The sequence below is a fragment of the Symphalangus syndactylus genome, chromosome 2 (assembly GCF_028878055.3).
Source record: "Symphalangus syndactylus isolate Jambi chromosome 2, NHGRI_mSymSyn1-v2.1_pri, whole genome shotgun sequence".
Lineage (NCBI taxonomy): Eukaryota > Metazoa > Chordata > Mammalia > Primates > Hylobatidae > Symphalangus > Symphalangus syndactylus.
The window spans coordinates 120,730,439-120,745,224 of NC_072424.2; the positions used below are offsets into that span (position 1 = coordinate 120,730,439).

General features: G+C 45.2%; 1 protein-coding gene across 10 annotated transcripts in view; it reads right to left on the reverse strand.

The window, feature by feature from the left end:
* Positions 1-5,050, reverse strand: part of HIVEP2 (HIVEP zinc finger 2) — a 195,894-nt gene extending 190,844 nt beyond the window's left edge. For 2 of the 10 annotated variants that reach the window (XM_063622831.1, XM_063622825.1), the window contains exon 1: positions 4,624-5,050. The gene's annotated coding sequence lies outside the window, so the exon portion shown is untranslated. Of the gene's footprint in view, positions 1-3,480; positions 3,736-3,778; positions 3,891-4,170; positions 4,415-4,623 lie in introns of those variants that run through there. The other 8 variants (XM_063622814.1, XM_063622799.1, XM_063622813.1 and 5 more) reach the window with 6 other exon arrangements.
* Between the last annotated feature and the right edge of the window lie 9,736 nt (positions 5,051-14,786).

Sequence of the window (14,786 nt, forward strand, 5' to 3'; positions counted from 1 at the left end):
AATGCTGGCTTACTCAACCTCTTTTTCATAAGCATTGCCATAAATATCATACAGAAAGCAATGCTTTTGATTGTGACCAAATACCAGGAACAAAGAGAAAATACTACTTCTCATACAATTACTTTAAAATAAACATGATCTTATTTTCATAAAGTTTTCCTATTTCCCTTTAATCCTCTGTGTTCATCCACAACTTCAAACACTGTAAATCCTACAGGTTTCACAGTACAGCCCTCACCTGAATATTCACTAAAGTTTAGCTCCATACTAATAAAGGATCTGCCTTTATGGTTAAAGTGAATCCATACACTCTGGATGGTTTGAAGTTCCTTATGAAACCTTAATTTCATTAAGTTGAGTTAGCAAACTTCCTCTGCATCTTTTTATAATATCACTTTAAAAGGTGTAACAGTTAAATACCAAGTTTTAGCCAAAATATGAATTCATGATGAATTCACATATAAATCCATGAAGTGGAAGCATATCATTGAAATTTTCAGGTAGATATTTAAACTGTGAACTGTTTCTCCACCTACAGAACTAATGTATAGACCAACAGAGAGTTCTGCTGATGCTGATCACGTACCAAAATGTGAAAACGGTGTTTATTTTTAACAAATAGGAGATGAGCAGCCTGTCTGATCTACAGCCATACATCCAGTTGACCTTAGCCACTTTTCCCTTCTGATAATAATTATATGTGTTATTAAATTACTTTACATCCTCATGGATTATACTTTCACTCATGCCAACTAACATTTTCTATCATTCTTTAAAATTACTTTTCCTATGTGAAGCTTTCAAATTGACTTTAGCTAATTACTGATAATAATTTAAAAACTGAAACCCAACCCAAAGACTGTACTTGTTATCATTCAAAAACTGAAACCCAATACAGTGTACAACACAGAGTTATTTGTTACTGCTGCTGCTAAAATGAGCCCTGATTTGAAAAAAAAAAAAAGGCAAATTCTGGAATAAGATTTTTCATTTTAAATTAAATCAGCAAAAAGAGTCAACCTGATCTTCTGAATAGTGTCAAAGTGCCAAAAGTTCAAGCAGACACATGCACCATTACTCCACAAGGAACGTCTCCATATATACTGTCCTCTGTTTTGTTTTCATGGTAACAAGAACATTCACAAACACATCTCATGCAACGGAGCCTGATCAATCAAAATATTCTGCTGGTTAATCTTTCCATGTAATCAAAGAGCATTATTTTCCTATGTGATAATATACACATAGTAAATTTGTCACATTCCATGTTAAATAGGACTATAGAAATGTTTTATGTACTTCGGTGGTATTTTACCAAACACCTCTACAAGGATCTAACCAGTTAAAAACCAGTTAGATGTTACACTTGTAACATCATTAATATACCACCATTCCCCAAATTGTCCCCGAATCAGTCACACATCAATTTACTCTGGAATACCTTCGTATAAATATAAGCCATCTCTAATAAAGTTAGCCACATAAAATACAATCACTGTAACAAAAATACAGATGCCAATAAGCAAATTTTGTTTTATACCCGACCTATGCTCAACGCAAGACATTGTCTCAGACAATGTTCAAAAGATTGATCATTGTAATGTAATACGTTTCTGTATATAAGAAATATACTGCATATTTCAAACCTAGTGGTCAAAAGGGATTATTACACTCGAAACAAACACACTATCATTAAGTAAATACTGGTAAATCCCTTTCAGCTCACAATGAAAATGTACAGTTGTCATTTGGTACTATGACTCCTTAGGGTTCCACAGGGAATTTTCTCTTAATAATGAAAATGATACCCACTTTACTTACAGAAAGGGCATTTCTGTTCTGATAAACCATTTGGCCTATATCCTAAAAATCAAACCCAATCTACTCATTCCACAATCTACTTTGTTAAAATTCTGCTTTTGGCACTCTTATAAGGTGAAAAAGCAATCAGGCATTTGCTACATATGTAGCAAACATATGTGATCTATACGTGCAAATATTTAAAATAACTTGGTTTGCTCAAGGACAAATATCACCAAATATTACTATATCACTGGAGGAAACGTTTCTAATAAAGTTAAATGGCCTTTTTCTAGGAGGACAGATCATTGCAAATTTAATTAAAATGGATCTTATTAATATTTCAAGTAATTTCTGGGCTTGATTATGCACTACAAAAGAAACAACTGTACTGAGGAGAAAAATCAATAGCCCTTGACTAGGGCTCTGGGTATGCTAGAAAAACACAGATCTCTTGTGAATTATTGAGGTCTAGCTTTAGGGTTGGGGGCGAGTACCAATATTCATTTGGAGGTAAATTGAGTTATTTTTAAAATGGCAGAAAAGGAAGGAGAAAAATCAGTTCAAATTTTCCATTATAATGAAAGTACAGGAAACAAGCCTTTCTATATTCATTTTAGGCCTAAATAACTCTTCAGAGAATAAGGGTTTTGCAATGTCAGTTGCACACACAACTTCCTGTGTGAATGCTAAGCCATTACAGGTGTCCTAAGGCCTCCAGTGAAACCTATTATCAAGAGATTCCTCTGGTCTCCTCCAAGTCATCCCCAGCGCCCCCCATCCGCCGCCCACACATTATTGCTCCTCTCCTCCAAGTGTCTTGATTAAGGACCCTCTCTATTCTCCGCACTCCCGAGGTTAAAGTGCCCCCGTTCCCTTGGTGTAGCTGGTTACAAGCTTTCCCGTTAGGGAGGACTAGTGCCTGCAGTCCTTTTTAGTTAGATGCTTTTAAGTCAGAGACGAGAGGAGCCACTTGAAGAAACCCTCCTTCCCTTCTTCCTTTCCCCCCCTGGGAACCAAGTCCCTGAAGGACAACACCCAGGGACGCTTCCTGACCTTCTATCCCCTCACCCAATGTGGGCTTGGAGGGTTGGGGTCGCATTTTCTCATGTCCTCTGCTGCACTGGATGTGTTATGTAAGAGGGACAGAACGCGGGAGGCACATGCGTATAAAGCGCACCGATCTGTGATAACAGCTGGGGTAGCAGAGCGGATCTGGAGTCCACCCCCCCCCCCCACCAAATACGACAGACCCCACACATGCACATCAGCACCCCCTCCCCCACCCTCACACACACACACACACACACACACACACACGCGCGCGCGCACACCCAGAGCAATGTTTTCCTGTCTCACCCCTACCAGTACCAGAGGCACAGAATGAAAAGGCGGGGGGTGGGGGTGAAAGGAGGTGAAAGAGGAGGAGGAGCAGCAGCAGCACATCTGCTTTGATAGCAGCCGGCAGTGCCGCCGCGGCAGAGAGCCCCTCGTTAACCCCCTTCCTGTGGCTGCACCACGTCATGGAACATTCCCGGAACGGGCCAACGTTCCACCCACTTCAGGGAACAGACATAAAGGCGCAGACCCAGTTCCCCACAGTGCACAGCCCAAACACACATGTCCCTTCCCGATCCCCGGCCAGACGGACAGACAAACACGCATGCAAACCGCCCCCACCCGTCTCCACGCGCCGGGGTCCAGCCGGCAGCGGCCAGAGCCGCTCTGCGGCCGGTGCACCCGCAAGGCGAGGGCGCCTCCGCCTGAACCTTCCATCGAGACAGTCCCCTCCTTCCTCGCTTCCTTCCTTCGCTCCTTCCTTCCTTCCTTCCTCGCCCGGGAGGTAAAGGGAGTCACTGAAATGCCCAGAGCCAGCGCCTTCGCTGCGCTCGCTCGGCCGCAGGCCGGCGGCCCGGGCCTCGCGCCGCCAGCCCGCCCGGCCGCCTGCGCCGCGCGCCGCGGCCCCCTCCCCCGCTACCTGACAACGGGCCGCCGCCGGCCGCCGCAGCCGCAGCGGTGGCCGGGCCGTGCGCGCCGGTGCACGTCGCTCATTAGTAAGCAGGCACATTCCTGCCTCCGGCGCTCCCGCGCGGCCCCCTCCCCCCAGGACATTACGCAAAGCAGCCTCCCCTCATCTGCATAGATCCGCGGCCAGGGTATTCCCCGCATTTCCCCACGCGCCCGACACCCCTCCCGCGGTCTCCCCCATCCCCGCCCCCTCCGACCCTCACCCTCGGGCCACCGGGAAGGGGCTGGGGGCACGCGCCGGGGAGCGAGGGACGGAGTTCGGCGGCGGCGATTCTAATATAAAGTGAAACAAGCTCCCAGCGCCTAAGGAGGCAGGAAAAACCCAGCGTCCAGGCCACTTACCGAGCCGAGGAGGGACCTAGATTCCCGCCGCTCCGCTCTCGCGGTGGCCGGTCCGCCCTCCGCGCACCCCGAGGCTGCACCCAGCACCCCAGAGGCGAGACGTGGAGGAACGCTGTGAACGAGCCGGGAGACCCTCCAAGTTGCTCTGGGCTCCAGGGAGCGTCAAGGTCCAAGACACAACTTGGCAAAGACTTGTGCCACAGTCACCGAAGATGTTTGTGCGGAGACCCTCCTGCGGGGAGCGACGGCGCTCGGCGGCGCCCCGCTCTCCTCCTCTCCACCCCCTCACCTCCAGCCCGCCTCCCGCCGGCCGCCCGCCTCCGGGCCGCGAGCCCCTCGGGCGGCTGTCAGCTCCCGGCCGCCGCCGGGTGACAGGGGCGGGAGGAGGGCGCGACGCGGCGGCCCGAGCCCCAGCGGGCGAGGGGGATCCTCGCAGCCGCGGCGGCCGCTCACCTGGAAAGTCACCGCTGAGGAGGAGGAGAAGGAGGACGGGGAGGAGGAGGAGGGAGAGGAGGAGGGGGAGGAAACCCCCCTGGTGCCCTTGTTCTCGCTGCCGCGGCGGCCGCTCCTCGCCAAGGCTGAGCGTGTCTGGTGGGGGGTGTCTGGTAGCATTTCCTTAAGGACAGAGGGAGGGCGGGCGCGGAGGGAGGGAAGAGATCCCGATCGCCAGCCCAGGCTCCTCTTGCCTTTATTTATTTTTCTGACACTGTACGGAGATGGGCCCGGGGCAGGGGCCGCCGGGCTCAGGCGGGAGCCGCGAGGCCCGGGCCGCAGCTGTCTGCGTGCGGGAGCCGCAGCGGCCGCCTCCCCTCCCGGGCTGTGGACGCACCGGGTTATTCCTGGCAGCGCCTCCCCGAACAGAAGTTACTAGGAGGAGTGCGCGGCGAGGGCGGACGGGGGGAGAGGCAGAGGGAGGGAGGGAGGAAGAGGGAGAGACTCAGCCAGCGACGTCATCGGATCCCCCAGCGCGTCCCAGGGAGGAAGGCTGAACCAGAAAAACCAGTCTGGAGCCAGTGAGCGAGAGAGGGATGTGCGGCGCGCGGGGCGACGGGGGAGGGAGGCGGTCGGGAGGGCAGGGCCGGGCCCCACGGCTGCCGCTCCGGGCGGGGAGATCGCGGCCGCACACTCGCCCCGTCGGAGCGGGGAACTCCCCGGAGAGCCGGTCTCTACTTACGTAAAAAAACTTGGGCATCTCTAAGAGCCTGAGAATTTCCTTTAAGGATGTGGAAACCTCCTCCGTCCCCACCCCTTCCCCATTTCCCAGAGAATCGTTGTCTGCCTTCCTGACGAACGGAATTGTGTAATTAGTAGTGCCCTTAGATTTGGAACCAGTACTCCGGATCCCTGGCCTCTCCTCGCCCCTGCCTCTACTCACAATTATGCTATCGGTCAAGAAAAGCAAAATCAGACTGTGGCTCCTGGCTGCGTTTCTGGAGCTTTGCAGTGTTTTACTAGCATTTTCCGTGCCCCTGCGGGCGCGCGAACTATTCACGTGCTCGAAACGCCCGGATTGCCTTCCCTGAGGTCACTCACCAGGGTGCCCCCGGCGCCCCCAGTTCGGGAACCGCGGCCCGCCCTTGCCAGGGGATTCAAATAGGTGTGGGCAGCGGCGCGAGGAGCAGCTGCCGGTTTCCTGGTGGGCCGCGCTGGAACCTCGGGGCGAGCTGCCACTTTCAGCCTATGCGCTTCCCTCTCCACGGAAGGGACCGGAGTTGAAATCACACCCAACCCTGGGAGAGCGGGGCTGGAGGGCGGGGGAATCCCAGGCGAGTGGGAGACGAAGCTCTGGGCTTCCTCCCCGGCCGGGCGACACCCGGGGGACACCGGGGTTCCCTCGGGCCGTTACCCTGCCTGTGTGGACTGGTGTGCACCCTCGGGGGAGGTTCCCAGGGTGCCACGGTGCCCGAGAGCGACGAGTGACTGCTGGGCCGGGCCAGGCCGGTGCCCGGAACGCCTCCTCCGGGTGGTCTCCCCGCCGAGCGGGGACCGCGCGCAGTACCTCGCGGGCGCCTCAGCCCCGGCACCCTGCGGAGCCGAGCCGAGCGCCCAGGACGCCGCGGGCCCCAGCGGTCCTCCCCACCCCCTGGCCGCGCCACCGCCCTGCCCGGGGCGGAGTAAACAAGAGACGCGCAGGATTTGACCTGGCGCGACCCGGCTTTCTGGCCGGGGTTCCCCCTGAGCAGGTGACTCCGTGGGAGGGGTGGAAATGAGTCTCTGGAATTCCGGGCCAAAGACAATAACTGTGGTTCTGCTTTTAAAGCAGGTATTTCACCAACAACTGCGGAATGTTTTGTGTCTCCAGTTTCAAATTTCGCGGAAAGGGACCAAATGTCAGGACATATAAAATATCCCCTTCTCTTTTCATTAAAAATGAATGCATTACAAAGGAAGGGCAGCCCCTTAATGCCTGCGAGAATAGCACTGCTGGTTTCGTTTTTGTTTTGTTTTGTTTTGTTTTTCATTCTGACCTACAATCAGTGTATTTTTGAGGTCCCTATGCAGTGGCAACAGTGCCGTGGAGGGCAACTCTGCAAATAAAGCGATGATACATTTTTTAACCGATTTTTTTCTCAGAGGAGAAAAAGCTGAACAATTTGGCATAAGTTTCACTTTGTCCTTCTCTTAGGTTGATCTCATTTAAATTCAGGGCCTACTTCCACTTAAGCAACTTCTTCTTTCATTGTATAGGTTCTTTAATATCCAGCCTTTTTAAACTTAACTTGAAGCCTTTAATTTAAAAAACTGTCCCAATCATCATTTTCTTTTAAATGTATGCCATTGCATTTTAAACATCCATTTAACACTCAAAATGTGATTTTTGAAATTTTTTTTCACTTTCAAACCCACCTGCTACATACTCCCAGAGAACGTTTTATTTAATTGCTTAATAGAGAAGATTAAGCAGTTTCTTTAAGAATCCAGTTTCCCTTCAACAAACACAACAGCAGCTGCCCAAGCTCCCAGAAACTAAGCAAGGGCAAGTAGCAGGCAGCGTTTTGCTTCACTAGAATGAATGTTAGTTGAAAACTTAAATACCTCTTTAAAAGACTAGATTAAAGAGAATAATGGGAATATTAAGATACTCCGGTAGTTAGTTAAAATGTTTTTTTAAGGAAAACCAGGCAGATATACATCTATTTTGATAATTTGATCCCACCTTCAAAGAGGATCCCTGAAAAGAGTTTTAGTCAAAATTTGACAAATTTTAAATAATTACTTTGTTTCAGAGTCATGACGATGGAAAGAAGATAGCCTGCGTTGACTTGAAGTAAAGTAAAAATATTATGAATATATGTAACTAGGTGACATCCTCTCTGCTGGAAAGAATCTTTTTTTTTTTTTTTTTTTTTCTGTTGACAGGGTCTTGCTCCATCACCCAGGCTGGAGTGCAGTGGCATGATCTTGGCTCACTGCAGCTTCTCCCTTTCAGGCTCAAGCAATCCTCCCGCCTCAGCCTCCCGAGTGGAGGGGGAGCCACTGCAGATCTGGAGCAAATCAGCACCAGCCACTCCAGAGCCTGACCTACATAGGACTCAGAAAGCATTGTCTATTGCGATTGATTATTCCTGTGGTCAGTCCCAATGGCCTATTGATTGGGGGTTTCTCTCCAAAAGGCTGCATGGCTTTTCTTCTCTAAGTGAATCTCTTTTATAACCCATATTTTATGTCTATATCCCAAATATGCTATCCATATTTAGCCAATGTCCAGTTGCTTGCATGTAAGGGCAATAATCAGAAAACTCTTCCCAGAAAGCCCCCAAAGACAAAACTAGTATTGGTAGAAAACTGGGCATGCAGCTCTAAGAAGCTCTATGGGAAGTGAGGCTGGGTGGGGCACAGCTGCCCCAGCCTGGCACCCATATGGAGCATCAGCAAGGAAGTAGGAACTTTCTTTTCATCATGCATCCTTCTTATCACTTCTCAGTTTCAAAGGGAAAGAAAATTTGGTAATCTGCATTTTGAGACATTAAGAAAGTAAAATAATTAATGGCTACATGGTTGTATGGCATTTTTCAGAGTATTGTCAGAAAATCACTTTGAACTGAAATTACTTTCATTCAAAAATATTTATTGAATGCCGGCTATGTGCTGAAGATTCTTAAGATACATCAGTGAACAAATCAAAGTTCCCTGCTTTCTTGGAGCTTGCATTCCAGTGGGAGGAGAGGATTTGGAGGAAAAATGGGATAGACAATAATTGTAAGTAATAAATTATATAGGACTTTGAAAGGTAAAATGTTTGGGGGAAAAACATAAAATAGGGTAAAGGATATAGGTGGGATGAGGGTTGTCCTGATACTGTATTAAATAGGAACATCGGAGTAAGACTTGTTGAAAAGGGAGATTTCTGCCATGGTTTGAAGGAAATACCTGGAGATATCTGGAGGACAGAGCTTTTCAGATAGAGGGAACAGCCAAGATAACAGCTCCAATACCTGGAATTTTTATAGACATCAATGGTAATGGTGTGGCTAGAATAAAATGAGACAGCCAGTGAACAGAAGGCCTCTCAGGTCACCGTAAGAATTCCAGAAAAGCTTCATAAAAGGCAAATTTTGGGCCTTTATCACTCAGCCCCGTGGAATCTGAATCTTTGTGGGCCCAGGACTCTGCATTTTTGACATGTAAAGCAGTTGTTACTTACGTATTCTAAAGCACAAGACCTCCTGCCACAGAGCATGGAACCTGATATATCCAGGCAGGAGAACTGGGTACCAGGAGACATTGTACATGAAGCTTCCAGAACTAGCCATGTCCATCTTACTAATCAAGACTCTTTCCATTAAATCTGCAACTCAAATGACTTTAAGGAAAAATGGATTTCATTGATTCACATAACTATCACTCAAGGACTAACTTTCAACATAGTGAGATCCTGAGGCTCAAATATTATTACCCCGTAAGGCCTCCTCCATCTCTGTTCTTATCTCTCTGCTTCACTTTGCCCTTCAGGCAAACATTCTGCAGGTTGGTGACAGCATTCCCAGATTATCTTCTTCCTAGATAAGCAACACAGCAGGAAAGGACCTTCTTTCCAGATAGCTCAGGCAGCCTTAGTCATGTCATTGCACCTGAACCACTTGCAGGGCTTGGATGGAGTGATCTGATTTGGTCATGACTAGACCTGAAGAGGAGAAGGTCCTCATGGGGAAAAAAAAAAAAAAAAAAAAAAAAAAAAAAAAAAAAAAAAAAGGCTATTCCCAAAAGAAAGGAGTCTTGCAGACCAGGGAACTGAAAGTATCCACTATATCCCTTAAGTCTTTTGGCTTAGATTTCCCTATTTTTTGTAACTAGGGATTTAGTCAAGATGATGTGCCTAATTCCCTATAAATTCTATATAAATCATTGTAATAAATTCCCCCCATAAAATTGTGCAAAATGAACTAACTGGCATGCCATTCTCTCAGATAAATTTATGGTACTATAAATAAGACATTAAAGGGGTTACCTGCTGTGGGATTCTGATGAATAAATAGAATATAGCCTTAGGTCTTAATAAAGAGTAATGACTTAGAACTGCCTTTCTGATGGATCTCTTGCTTCCTACTTATCTGCTTTAATTAGTATATGGAGGAAAATTAAGCAGTTTCATGATTCACGTGATGTTAAGAATACACAGGTCCCCAAAAATTAGTTAAAGAAAAGAATTTGGAGGGAAAACCTGCATGTCTGTTGAATCGTCAATAGGATACAAATCCAATCATTGTAATGTAGACAAGTCTTTTTATCCCACTATACATCCTTTGGCTCAGGAGTGGAGGGATATAGTGGTAATGAAGGACTGACCAGCCAGAGCCATACTGTGGTTCAAGATGACATCTGTTAGGATTGAAGGATAAAGTGCTTATCCCCATGGGTTTTACAAGGCACACAGAGCATGCAGACATCCAACTAACCAAATGTCACCCTATACTCCAGAGTTCCCCAGAATATATTCCAAAGACCACTTGTAGCAATAGCTCTTGAAGTGCTCAATTAAAAGCCTGGGCTATCCCCTAGATTTATAAAATCAGAATCCTCAAAATTAGGGCCTGGGAAACTCCATGTAAATAAGATCCCTGATGACTTCTATTCTCATTAAAGTTTGAGAAGCATCGCTTTGCATACAATTTCTAGCTCACTTTGTCCCTCAGATTGAATGGGGGCTGGCTGGCTGAGAACTCCCTTCTTCCCTGTTTGTCACATTCTTCAGGTTTCACGTGACCCTTTATGATAAGTTCGTCTCTTTTTCTCCTTTAAAGATATTCATGTGGCTCTTATTTTAACCAGATTTCTTCTGTGCAAAAAACATGTCAGGAAAGAAATGATCCCATGAATGATCCAGCCCTGGGGATGAGAAGGGTGGAGGGGGAGGGGGAATGGTGGGCACAGAACATAGGAAGGCACAGAGGGTGCAAGGGGAGGAAGAGTTCAGCTGTGGGGATGAGCAAGATGCAAGCAAACTTTGATGGTTTTCTAGCTTAGCTTAGGACCAGCCCTGCCCATAGTTTATGGAAGGATACTGCGTATTTCTTCAGTCCAATCTGCTGTGAAATGCTTGTTATATTCTAGAGAATGCTCAAGGAATGCCCAGTCAGGCTTTTATTCTGAGGAAGCTCACTGACGTCTCACAGATAACCTTCTTAAAGATGAACAAATATCAGATAAATGAACAGCCAGTAAGACTGTCCAGGATTACTAATGCCTGAACTGCCACCTTAGATAGAGGGAAATGTAGGCTTATGATAGAATGTTAGCAATTTAAGAGCACCACATTAACATCATCCCACATCCTACTTTCTTCCAGCACCCTCCCCCAACTCCAAAATTGGTTAGAACTGAAATTCCTCCACTTAACAGTCACTGCTTGGGGTTAAGGCTCTGCCTCTGTAGAAATCTTCCCATACAAGCTAACTACAAGTGGTAGGCTCTTCTTATCCTAAGCTCTTAATCAGTCATTAACTTCTTATGAAAGATTAATTTATTAGATTGCCTTACAGAGTGACAGCTAGCTTAGTGATCAAATTGATTTATCTTGACAAAGCATAGAATGGAGATAATATAGGAAGGTCTGGAGGGGGAGTGAGACAGAGAGATCCAAAGCTTGGACCAGACTGACATGGGCACACTACGGCAACTAGGAATAGGATACAAATTGAAGGGGAAAGGTGTGAAAAGATGAAGGGAAAGGCAAATGCAAAAGCCACAGTCTTTGGCCACAGAGGATGCCTGTGCTCAGGGCCTGTGGAGGGGGGCATGATGATCCAGGCTTTTTAGGCAGAAGCTGGGTGGCTCTGTCAGCCCAGAGTACAGGTGCTAGTCCTGACCCTGAGCTAGCGGGAGACCTGGGTCCCCTCTCTTAGCCTCCACTTCCTCATTCAAGCAACTAGGGGATTCCCTTTCAATCATAAGATTCTGAAATAGAAACTCCTAACAATCTAGCAGGGACAGAGAAGGGGAGCAGGAAGAGAGGGAGGCATGAAAGAGAAAAATAGCAGAGAGAGCTTATCAAAGTCCAAATTCCTCCCAAGCTCTTGCAGTGGTTTCTTAGGGTAAAACATCTATTTGCAATGTTAAAGAAATGGGAGTATATGGGCAAGGGATAGTAGGGGGTTTCAGAGACTAGTGATTTTGGTTTAAACATAGGCCATACAAATTTGATATACTATATGGTCAGAAAGGAGAAGAGTTGTTTCTCATTGTCCGCCATAAAACACTTTGGGAAAAATGTATTTTTCTTGAGTTTCACCAATGAGGTCTTTCATTAGTACCTAAGTCCTTAAACTTTTAGAATTCCTGAGAACAGTGACTTGACCCACTCCCAATTTATCTATTGATGTGATAGCTGGTAGAGCTGACCCTCTTTTATATAGGTTTGAACCTTGAGTTTAGGGTAGTAAAACAAAAAAAAAGTCAAATAGTTGCCACTAAGTTTGTGCAGTGATTCAGGCCCTGACCTAGAAATTATGTGTAAAATAAGGTAGCAAGTTGGAAGCATCGAAGAGAAAACGTGCAAGTAGAGGATATTATTTCTGATCCAGAGAAGGCTGCTCTCAGCAAAGAAGAAGATAACAAAATTATGCAGGTGCGACGCAGGGTGGGTTTACTTAGCTGTTACTGGGGTAACAACAGAGTCATCGCTGAAATAATCCCACTCAGTCATCCATGTGCTTCATAAACCCAAACAACAGAGAGACTAGTGTGTCATAGCAATACGCCTTGTGTAAGAGGAAGAAGAAGTCCATGATCTGTTTAGAAAGATTTGCACAGGAGAAAATTAAACTCATTTTAAAATACTTTGTACTCAAAATATTCAGCTACTTGAAAAGTCCACTTATATAGATGAGGCTGCTCCCAGTGATTCTGGTGACTATAACAGTATTAGAAAGTTAATTATTTGTTTTGTGTCTTTTTTTAAAAGATTTTTTATAAAGGAACTACTTACTCAGTATGTCATTTCCCATTGACATTCTTGTATATGTAGATGAATATGTCAATACCTTCTGTTCTGGCAAACTGATATGCTCCAGGTCCCTCTAGTGCCCTATAATTATATCTATCATTGTTTGATAATCATTTCTCCTGCACTCTACTGTGGGATCCTCAACTAGCAGAGACTGTGCCAATGATGTATGGTGTTGAATAAATATTCTGAGTTTTAAAGTTAGTATTTTACTCCTGCCTTCTTATCTTTTCCTGGGCTCTGTGTATAGGCCATGACACTGTCACTGAAATGTGTGAGACTCCCTTTGCTAAATGACATCTTAAATAATGACACAGGTGGGGGCATATTTCAAGACAGACCTGTGTTTAAAAAAAAAAAAATGTAGCCTTGGGGAGGCAACCTGTTCTGTTGCTATCACTTCTGTCCTTCAAGGCAATGATTATTTTCCAACAATCAAATTTTTGCCAGGCGTGAAGGATGCCTGACCCAAGCACCACTGGTACAAAGCTCACCAAATGTCATGTGTGTAAATCAGCCCTTGATGAATTGACAAAAAAGCATTTTTAAAAATGTAGGTACCCAATGGAAACAAATCATAAGTGTACAATTATATTAATTTTGGCATATATTTGTGTGAGTGTAACCATTACTCCGAAAAAGATGGAGAATATTTTTAAGATTACAGAAGGCTCCCTTGTACCTCTTCCCACAGGGTAACCCTGAGATAATCTGTGATCTAACTTCTAGCTTAGTTAGAAGGTTGGTTTTTTAGCAAAGACATGAATGTATATATGCATGCATGCACGTATGTATGTATTGACTTTTAAAATAATGTTTCAAGTAACCATGTGCTAGACCAAGGTTGATGACTAGAGATACAGGAGTGATCAAGGCAGATGAGGCCTCTAGGTTCTATGGGCCTCACATTCTGGTTGAGAAACTGATAGAAAACAAATTTACTAAGAAGACAGTTTCAAATCATGAAAAATGGCAAGAATAAAACAAGGTAATTGATAGGCAATAAATAGATAGGTAGGGTAATATTGGATGAGGGTAGAGGTATCTGCAGGGTTGACATTTGGGCTGAGAACTGACAGAGGAAAAGCAGGGAAAAAGAGCCCCAGAAAGAGAGAACTGAAAGCGCAAAAGCCCTAAGCCAAGGAGAAGCTCTGTGCCATGAGGAACTGAAAGGCCAGTGTGGCTGGACCTGGAAGGTGGGGACTGAGGAGGAGAAAGTCCTAAGAGACAGTGTGAGAAAGGCAATCAGAATGAACCAGAGAAGATGCCTTTGCGGGCTAGATGAGTTTTGAGGAAGGGGGTAGACTTTGGGGATTAAAAAATATATGTATCTTATGTGTTCTATTAATTAATTAAAAAAACTTTTCCCAGAAACAACCTTCAGTACATAAGTAACGGCTGCTGGATATAACTTGCAATTGGGTGGCAGGTCAGCAAGGAAAGAATTCCAAATAGAGGACTTTCTGAAAGCCTAATTATACATATTGAATGTAACAAAAGGAAAATAGTTTTTAAGGTAGCAAATCCTAAAGAGAACTTAGATAATGTGGGTGCTATTCTTCACATTTTTCTATGGTTAATTAGAGAGAGCTGGGAAACACACAATGCTGCCCACAGCTCTGCCAACCCATTATGGGCACTTCTAATTTCAGATAAATGAAGCCCTTGGTTACCACCCCCAGCTTGTCTTAGAACATCCATTGTATTATCAGAGTAGATGAGTAAAAATAATAGCCTTCTGAATATCTATAAAGGGTACCTTTCTCTTATTAGTAGATAGTTACAAGTTCAAATCACGTCTCCATGTTAATGAAGCAACTCCCAAATTTACTTTGCTCTTGAAAATCTAGTTTTTCAAATTTTCTGTTTTACACAGAAAATGTAATATTTAGCTGAGTGGCTTAGTTAGAGCATTAAGTGCTACATGTATGTAACTTTAAAAATTAGTAATTATGTGAAATCTTAAGGTGTATATATAGATACATATATGTATCTTCTCTCTAGTAAATATCGTGTGTGCACTTGTCATTTTAAAAAACATTTCTAGCAGTATATATTGATCCAAGTATATATAAACTTAAAGATATGCTAAAAACAAATAAGCAATTGGCATCTTTAAAATTCACCCTTCATTAAATGAAACCATGATGTTATTTTAAAAAAACGATAATAT